Consider the following 9,171-nt stretch of genomic DNA (forward strand, 5'->3'; position numbering starts at 1 on the left):
TCTAAGAAATCAATGCCTAATTCAAGGTTATGTAGATTTATGCCTATGCTTTCTTCTCAGAGATTTATAGTTTTAGCTCTTTCATTTATTCTTGATCCATTTGAATTTATTTTTTGTATATTGTTTGAGGTAAAGGTCCAACTTCATTCTTCTGCATGTGGGTACCCACCACCATTTGTTTAAAAGACTATTCTTTATCCATTAAATGGTATTACCACACTTGTTTAAAATGAATTGACCATGAATTACTGGTTTATTTCTGGATTTTCAATTTTATTCCATTGATCTATATGTCTATCCTTATGCAAGTGCCACACAATTTTGATTACTATCTAGGTAATCTAAAAAATAAATAATTAACGAGATAGCTTCATTAGTGAATTCTACCTCACATTCAGAGAAGAATTAATGTCAGTCCTTCTCCAACTTTTCTGAAAAATTGAAGAAGGAACTCTTTCTAACTCATTCTATGAAGCCAACATTATCCTAATACCAAAGCCAGATAAAAACATCACAAGAAAAGAAAACTATTTGCCTTATTAATATAGATGCAAAAAATCAGAATTAAAAAATAGCAAATCGAGTCTTACTGCCTATTAGAAGAATTATTTATCATGGTCAAGTGGGATTTACCACAGGAATGCAAGGGCAGGTGTTCCAGGTTGCTAATGGTGCTGTTTTGCAAAACACCAGAAATGGATTGCCTCTTATAAAGGGGGTTTATTTGGTTACAAAATTACAGTCTTAAGGCCATAACAGTGTCTAAGCTAAGGCATCAACAATAGGGTACCTTTGCTGAAGGATGGCCAATGGCGTCTGGAAAACCTCTGTTAGCTCTGAAGGCATGTGGCTGGTGTCTGCTTGCTTCCAGGTTGCATTTCAAAATGGCGTTCTCCAAAATGTCAGCATTGGCTTTCAACAGTTGTCTTCAAAATGTCTCTGTAAACTGCAGCTGCTCTGAGGTCCTTCTGTTTGTAAACTTTTATAGGGCTCCAGTAAATTAATCAAGACCCACACTGAATGAGAGGGGCCACATCTCCATGGTAATAATCCAGTCAAAGGTATTACCCACAGTTGGGTGGGTCACATCTCCATGGAAACAGCCTAATCTAAAGATTCCAACCTAATCAACACTAATATATTGGCCCTCACACGATTGCATTAAAGAATATAGCGTTTTGGGGATATAATACATCCAAACTGGCGCAGGGGGTTTTACATAAGAGTATCAATCAATGTAATATACTACAAAAACAGGATGAGGGGAAAAAAATCACATGATCATCTCAATTGATGCAGAAAATGCATTTGAAAAATCCAACACACTTTCATGATAAAAACACACAGGAAAATAGGAATAGAAGCTATTTATCTCAACCTGCTAAAAAGCATATATGAAAAACCCACAGCTAACATTATTCTCAACAATTAAAGACTGAAAGCCTTCCCCCTAAGATCAGGAACAAGACAAGGATGCCTACTTTCATCACTGCTATTCAATATTGTACTGGAAGTTCTAACCAGAGCAATTAGGCAAGAAAAAGAAATAAAAGGCATCAAAATTTGAAAGGAAGAAGCAAAACTATCTCTATTCATAGATGACATGATCCTTCATATAGAAAATCCCAAAGAATCCACAATAAAACTACTAGAACTGATAAACAAATTCTGCAAAGTTGTAGGCTACAAGATTAACATGCAAAAAATCAGTTATGTTTCTATACAGAGAAAATGTAGCAAAGAATATTCTGAAATGAAAATTTAAAACATAACCCCATTCACAATAGCTCCTAAAATCATAAAATATATAGGAATAAATTTAACCAAGGATGTGAAGGACTTTATACTGAAAACCATAAAACATTGCTGAAAGAAATAAAAGAAGACCTAAGTAAATGGCAAGACATGCTGTGTTCATGAATAGGAAGACTTAACATTATTTAGATGTCAATACTACCTGTGCTGGTTTGAATCTGTTGTGTACCCCATAAAAGGCCATGTTCTTTTAATTCACTCTTGTGGGGGTAGACCAATTGTGGGTGGGATCTTTTGATTAGGTTGTTTCCATGGAGATGTGATCCACCCAACTTTGGGTGATACCTTTTGATTAGATTATTTCCATGGTTATATGGCTCCTCCCATTCAAGATGGGTCTTAATTGGTTTACTGGATTCCTTAAGAGAGCTCAGGGAGAGAGTGAGAGAGAACTCAGAGTCGACACAGACTGAGACGCTTAGAGAAAAAATGCCCAGAGACATTTTGGAGACAGCCATTGAAACCAGAACCAGGAGAGAAGCTAAGAGGTGAAATCCAGAGTTTGCCCCAGAGAAGCTAAGAGAGGATCCCCAGATGCTTAGAGAGAAATGTCCTGGGAGAAACAAGAAGGATACACAGAAGCTGAGAGAGAGAGAAGCTAAGACAGAAGCCCTGAGACATCTTGGAGAAAGCAATGGAAACTGGAAGCTAACCCTGGGAGAGGCCCAGCAGACTGTGGCCATATGTCTTCCCAGTGACAGAGGTACTCCAGATGCCATTGGCCATTCTTCAGAGACAGTACCATCCTATTGATGCCTTGATTGGGACATTTTCATAGCCTTAGAACTGTAAATTTGTGAACTAATAAACCCCTATTGGAAAAGCCAATTCATTTCTGGTATTTTGCATTCTGATAGCTTTAGCAAACTGGAACACTACCCAAAGCAATTTACAGATTCAATGCAATACTTATCAAAATCCCAGCAGCCATTTTTGCAGAAATAGAAAAGCTATTCCTCAAATTCATATGAAATTATAAGTAGACAAATCAATATTACAAAGGAAGAACAAATTTGGAGGTCTCCCACTTCTCAATTTCAAAACTTCCTACAGAGCCACAATAATCCAGAGAGCGTGATCCTAGCATAGAGCTAGACATATAGACCAATGGAATAGAATCAAGAGCCCAGAAATGAGCACACATATCTATGGCCAACTGATTTTGACAAGGGTGCCAAGTACATTAATTGGGGGAAAGAATGGTCTGGTGCTTGAAAAACTGGATTTTCACTTGTCGAAGAATGAAATTGGCCCCCACCTCACAACAGATACAAAAAATTAACTCTAAATCAATCAAGGACCTAAACTTAAGAGCTAAAACCATAAAACTCCTAGAAAACATAGGGGAACTTTCATGACATTTGTATTAGGGTTCTCTAGGGAAACAGAACCAACAGAAGATATCTGTAAATATTAGGAGGGTGATGGTTAGCTTCATGTGTCAACTTGGCCAGGTGATGGTGTCCAGATGTCTGGTCAAGGAAGCACTGGCCTGACCATTACTGCAAGGACATTTGTGGCTGGTTAATAAACCAGAAAGCTGGTTTATTATATCATCAGTCAATTGGCTGCAGCTGTGCCTGAGTACATCAACAAAGGGCATGTCTTCCACAATGAGAGAATGCAGTCAGCTGGATTTAATCCAATCAATTGAAGACTTTTAAGCAAAACAGATAGAGGACCTTCACTTCTTCTTTGGGTAGTCCTCGAAGCGTTTCCTGAGGAGTTCATCAAACACCTTCATCAGAGTTGCCAGTTTGCTGCCTGAGGAGTTCATCGAACACCTTCATTGGAGTTGCCAGTTTGCTGCCTGCCCTACAGAATTTGTACTCATGCATCCCCACAGTTGGGTGAGACACTTTTATAAAATCTTATATTTAGATATCTCTTGTTGATTGTGTTTCCCTAGAGAACCCTAACTAATACAATTAGATTTTAAAAAATATCTCATGCAGCTGTGGGGATGCATGAGTCCAAATTCTGTAGGGCAGGCTGGAAGCAGGCAACTCTGATGAAGGTTTTAGATGAATTCCCTGGAAGAAGCTGGCTGAGTGATGTAGCAATGTAAGTTCTCTCTTCTGACTGTTGAAGTCATCATTTCCCCCTTTTAAAGCCTTCAACTGAGTGGATTAAACATCTCTCTTTGCTAAAGACACTCTCCTTAGTTGATTGTGGATGTAATCAGCCATAGATGCAGTCAGTTTGCTGATGATTTAAGTCCACAAAATGTCCTTGCAGTAACAAGCCAGTGCTTGCTTATCCCAGACAACTGGGCACCATTACTTGGCCAAGTTGACACATGAGCCTAACCATCACAGTCTTTTATTTGGTAGTAATTTCTTACGTATAACACCAAATGCATGAGCAACAACAACAAAATAGATAAAATAGACTTCATTCAAGCTAAAAGCTTTTTGTGCATCAAAGTACACTATCAAGAAAGTGAAAAGACAACCTACAGAATGGAAGAAAATAATTGATAATCATATATCTGATAAGGGTTTAATATCCAAAAAATAAAAAGAACTCCTAAAATTCAAAAACACAAATAACCCAATTTTAAAAATCAGCAAAAAACATGAATATGTATGTGATGGTTAGGTTCATGTGTCAACTTGGCCAGGCGATAGATAGTACCCAGCTGTCTGGTCAAGCAAACACTGGCCTAACAATTTGCTGTGAGGATGTTTGTGGCTGGTTAATAAACCAACAGGCTGGTTTATTAAATCATCAGTCAATTGACTGCAGCTGTGACTGATGACTCACCAAAGGGCGTGTCTTCCACAATGAGAGAATGCAATTGTTTGGATTTAATCCAGTTAATCAGTTGAAGACATAAGTGAGACAGATAGAAGACCTTCACCTCTTCTTCGGCTATCCAGTGAAGCGTTTCCTGAGTTCGTCAAAGTTGCCAATTCGTTTCCTGAGGAGTTCATCAGACATCTTCCTTGGAGTTGACAGTTTGCTGACTGCCCTACGGAATTTGGACTCGTACATACCCACAGTTGCATGAGTCACTTTTATAAATTTATAGTCATAGATATCTCTCATTGATTCTGTTTCCCTAGAGAACCCTAACTAATACAATGTATTTTTCCAGAGAAGATACACAAATGGTCAATAAGCATATGAAAAGATAGTCAGCATGATTGGTCATCAGGGAAATGCAAACCAGAACTGTAATGAGATATCACTTCATACCCACTGGGATGGCCATTATTAAAACATAATGAAAAACAAAAAGAAAATAATAAGTGTTAGTGGCAAGAATGTGGTAAAATAGGAATCCTTATAAATTGCTTATGGCATTGTAAGATGGTGCAGCCATTGTGGAAGTCAGTTTGATGGTTCCTGAGAAAGATGAACATAGAATTACCAAATAACCCAGCAATCCCACTTCTAGGTGTATTTCAAAAGAATTGAAAGCCAGGACTTGAGCAGATATTTGTACACCAATGTTTATAGCAGCATTATTTACAATTGCCAAAGGATGGAAGCAACCCAAGTGCCTGTCAACAGATGATTGGATAAGTAAAATGTGGTATATACACAAAATGGAATATTATTCAGCTGTAAAAAGCAATGAAGTTTTGATAAATGCTTCAACATGGATGAAACTTGGAGATATCACGGTAAGTGAAATAAGCCAGATGCAAAAACATAAAAAAACAAAAAAAAACAAGTATTGTATGATTTCGCTTATATGTAATACCAAGAAGAAACAAACTTCATAAAGACAGATAGTAGTTTATAGGTTACCAGGGGCCAGGGGGTGGTGCGGGAAGCAGAAGTTATTGCTTAATAGGCACAGAATTTAGGTTTGAAGTGAGAAAAAAGTTTTGGAAATGGATATTGGTGATGGTAGCACAATATTGTGAATGTAATCAATACTACTGAATTGTATACTTGGAAGTGATTAAAATGGGAAATATTGAGATGTACAGTTGTTACTACAATAAAAAGTTTAAACATAAATACGTAATTTAAAAAATCCACTTGGTTTTAGCCATATTCACATAAAAAGCTTTATTAAAATTCTTTCAGGGTGCTGTCTTAATTTGTTTTCAATTTTATTATTCCTTGTGTTAGTCTTCTATTGCTCCTGTAATAAATTACTACACACTTAGTCACTTAAAACAACACAAATTTATGACCCTACATTTCTGCAGGTTAGAAGTCTGACACAGGTCTCGCTGGGACACAAGTGTAGCTGGGCTGTCTTCCTTCTGGAGGCTCTAGGGGAAAATCTGATTTCTCGCCTTTTCTGGCTTCTCGAGGCCACTCTCATTCTTTGGCTCATGACTGCCTTCTCCGTCTTCAAAGCCAGCAAGGTTGCATCCCTTTTACCATTTTTCCATAGTCACCTTCTCTCTCCGACTCTACTTTTCAGGGCCCCTCTTCCACTTGTAAGGAGACTTGTGATTACTTTGGGCCCACCTGGATGATCCAGGACACTCTCACTGTTCTAATTCCAGCCGGTTAGCAACCTCAATTCCCCTTTGCAGTGTAACCTAACTGTGGTGGTTTGAAGCTGTTATGTACCCTGGAAAAGGCCATGTTCTTTTCATCCATTTCTGTCGGTGCAGACCTATTGTGGGTGGGACCTTTCAATTAGGTAGTTTCCATTGAGATGTGACCCACTCCATTCAAGGTGGGTCTTAATCTGCTTACTTTTATAAGATGATAAAAGACACATGGAAACAGCCCAGAGAAGCCTCGGAGAAGCTAAGAGATGAAATTAAGAGAAGCTCATAGAGAAAAGCCCTGGAGATGCTAAGAGAGAACCCACAGAAGCTTGGAGAGGAAGCCACTGAAGCCAGAATCTGAAAGCAACAAAACCAGGAGCAAAGGACCAGCAGACACTGGCCATGTGCCTTCACATGTGACAGAGGAGCCCCAGATGCCGGGGGACTTTCTTCAGAGAGCGTCTCATTCTGTTAATGCCTTAATTTGGACATTTTCACAGCTTTAGAACTGTAAATTTACAAGCTAATAAATCCCCATTGTAAAAGCCAACCCGTTTCTGGTACATTGCATTCTGGCAGCTTTAGCAAACTGAAACACTAACATATTTACAGGTTTGGCGATTAGGTGGTGGACATCTTTGGGGAGGGCCATTCTTCTGCCTTCCACATTGTCCATCACAAACCTTGATTTATGCCACTGTTGGTTAAAGAGTTGCTTTAAGGTCATATAGTAAATAAGCAACAGGGCTGGGGAGAGGACACGGGTGTCATAATGTATTCTGAGGCTAGCCACTTGTTTCATTTTTCATTCCATGAACATTTATTAAGTACTTAGATCATGTATCACACAACTTTACGCTCTCTTAATAAAAGCATTTTAGACTTAAACAGCTTTTTGAGTCTTGAGTTAAGGTCCTCCAAAATTTAAAATTTTTAAGTTATTTTAAAAGAGAAGTTGGGCAGTGGCTCCTGTCACTGTCCCCACCAGCGCAGCTGCTGCTGGTGAGCTGTGGTTCCATCTGCCCAGCAAGCCAAGCCAGTGCTGGATCTGGAGGTGGTGCCCGAGTGCTCTCTGGGATCAAGCCATGGGAATTCACATTGGCCTCCTCTAAGTCGTGACCTCATCCTTAACCCAGCTCAGGATGGGATCAAACCACTGTTCGATGCTTTCAGTCAGAGAATTAGGTGATACCAGGTGTATGACTTGACTAAAGTAAAATTAAAATATTGTGGCATGTGTTTTAACTTTCAGGCCATAGCTCCCACCACTGAGCAGACTGACCAATCTTGTGGCACAACCCATCCTGGAGTGTATTATTCCGCTGAGCAGCTCTTACATCTCAACTTCAGAGGACTGTCTTTCTCTTTTCAGTTAGACTCATGGACTGAGGCTCCTAAGTTTGAGCCCAGTTTTGCCTGGGGCCTAGCTTCTCTCCAGGTACCTCTTGGAGCGACTGTGAAACGAATGTATGCCTACAGCGCAAACAGCCTGCAGGATACCAGGCTCCTGTGATGCCCCTGAGCTGTTTCCGATGTGTATGCTGAGAGTGTAGATGTTCTTCCAGACGGAACTGGACCCTCAGGTTTATGACTTCATCTACTTGCCGCAGGTTGCAGACCAGCCTACTAACAGATGCCAAGATGCGGGTATTTGAATGTTTGGTGTATTTGATGATTCCTGCCAAGGTGTTCTTAACATGCTTGGCTCTCCACACAAAGTCTTCTATAAATCGGAAGACAAGATGAAAATTCATTCTCCTTTCCCATATAAACAAGTTCCATCCAGTACCATGACTACTTTTTTAACTACTTCATTCTCGGGTGGACATTCTCTTTGATGCAAATACATGCAAAGTGAAGACTTTTGTTCCACACACCAATTATCCTGGGTGTTATGATTGTAACATTTATCACCACTGTGAATTCAAGATCCCACTAGCCATGAAAAAGGAAAATGCAGATGGTCAGTCAGAAACATGTATGACCCACAGCAAGTGAGACAACATCCAGGAGCTCCTGGGCCACCTGTGGAGAAGCCAGTGGTCCTACACCGGTCATTCCCCCCTAAACCACACCAACACATTTGGCTCCACATTCTGCTTTGGGCTTCAGTGGATGATCTTTAAGGTCATGCAGAACAACCACATTGTCTCAGTGACCCTATATGGCCGTCCTAGGCCTGGTGCCCACCTGAGCAGAGCAGAGCTCCCCTGGGGACATCACCACTCATGCATCTCTGCCTCAGGGAACTGTGCATTATATCCTGCGCAGTGGACTTTGGTGTACCACCCTGCAGGTTTTCTTGGACACCTTGCCAGTGTTGAAGGGCTGCTGTGATGCTCTGAAGTGGGGCTTGGGCTAGGTGCTGTGCCGTGGGGTGACGGGCCCAGAAGTTCCTCTGTGTGTCCTCAGCCTACTGGCTCCAGACTGCAAAGAGACCCACAAACTTCTGAGCCTTGATACCTGGACCCAGGAGCTCTCAACTAACACATTAGGAGGCAGGGTCCTTGTCTCCTTGATGGCAACCCTGTCCCCAACATATTGGAAGACTTGGGGTTCTTTCTGTGGCTGAGGACACAGGTACCCAGGACGAGGACAAAGAGTCCTGCCTTTGGCCCTACATTGTCACATGGTCCTTAAAACAAGCAGGTAGCGAATGTCCTTGGCTGTGACATTTGCACTATCCACTTTAGTGGCCTGCCTGCCTTCCCCACTCCTTTCTGGCACGTGCGCCCTGCTGGGCCCAGTAGGCACACCCAACTGGTTGAAACACAGCCTTCTACCATCCAGGTTCATGCCCAGGCCTGGTCCTCACCCCTCTTGGAGCCTGCCTGCAGGCTCACCTGTGCCCCGATTCTGCCCCAACCTGGCTGGTGGGCTGCATGTTCTA

At 40.9% G+C, this 9,171-nt stretch overlaps 1 pseudogene; it reads left to right on the plus strand.

Annotated features, from left to right (window-relative positions):
• Positions 1-5,426: 5,426 nt before the first annotated feature.
• On the plus strand, positions 5,427-8,618 carry LOC119512067 (annotated as a pseudogene).
• Positions 8,619-9,171: the final 553 nt, after the last annotated feature.

This window comes from Choloepus didactylus, chromosome 17 (genome assembly GCF_015220235.1).
Source record: "Choloepus didactylus isolate mChoDid1 chromosome 17, mChoDid1.pri, whole genome shotgun sequence".
Lineage (NCBI taxonomy): Eukaryota > Metazoa > Chordata > Mammalia > Pilosa > Megalonychidae > Choloepus > Choloepus didactylus.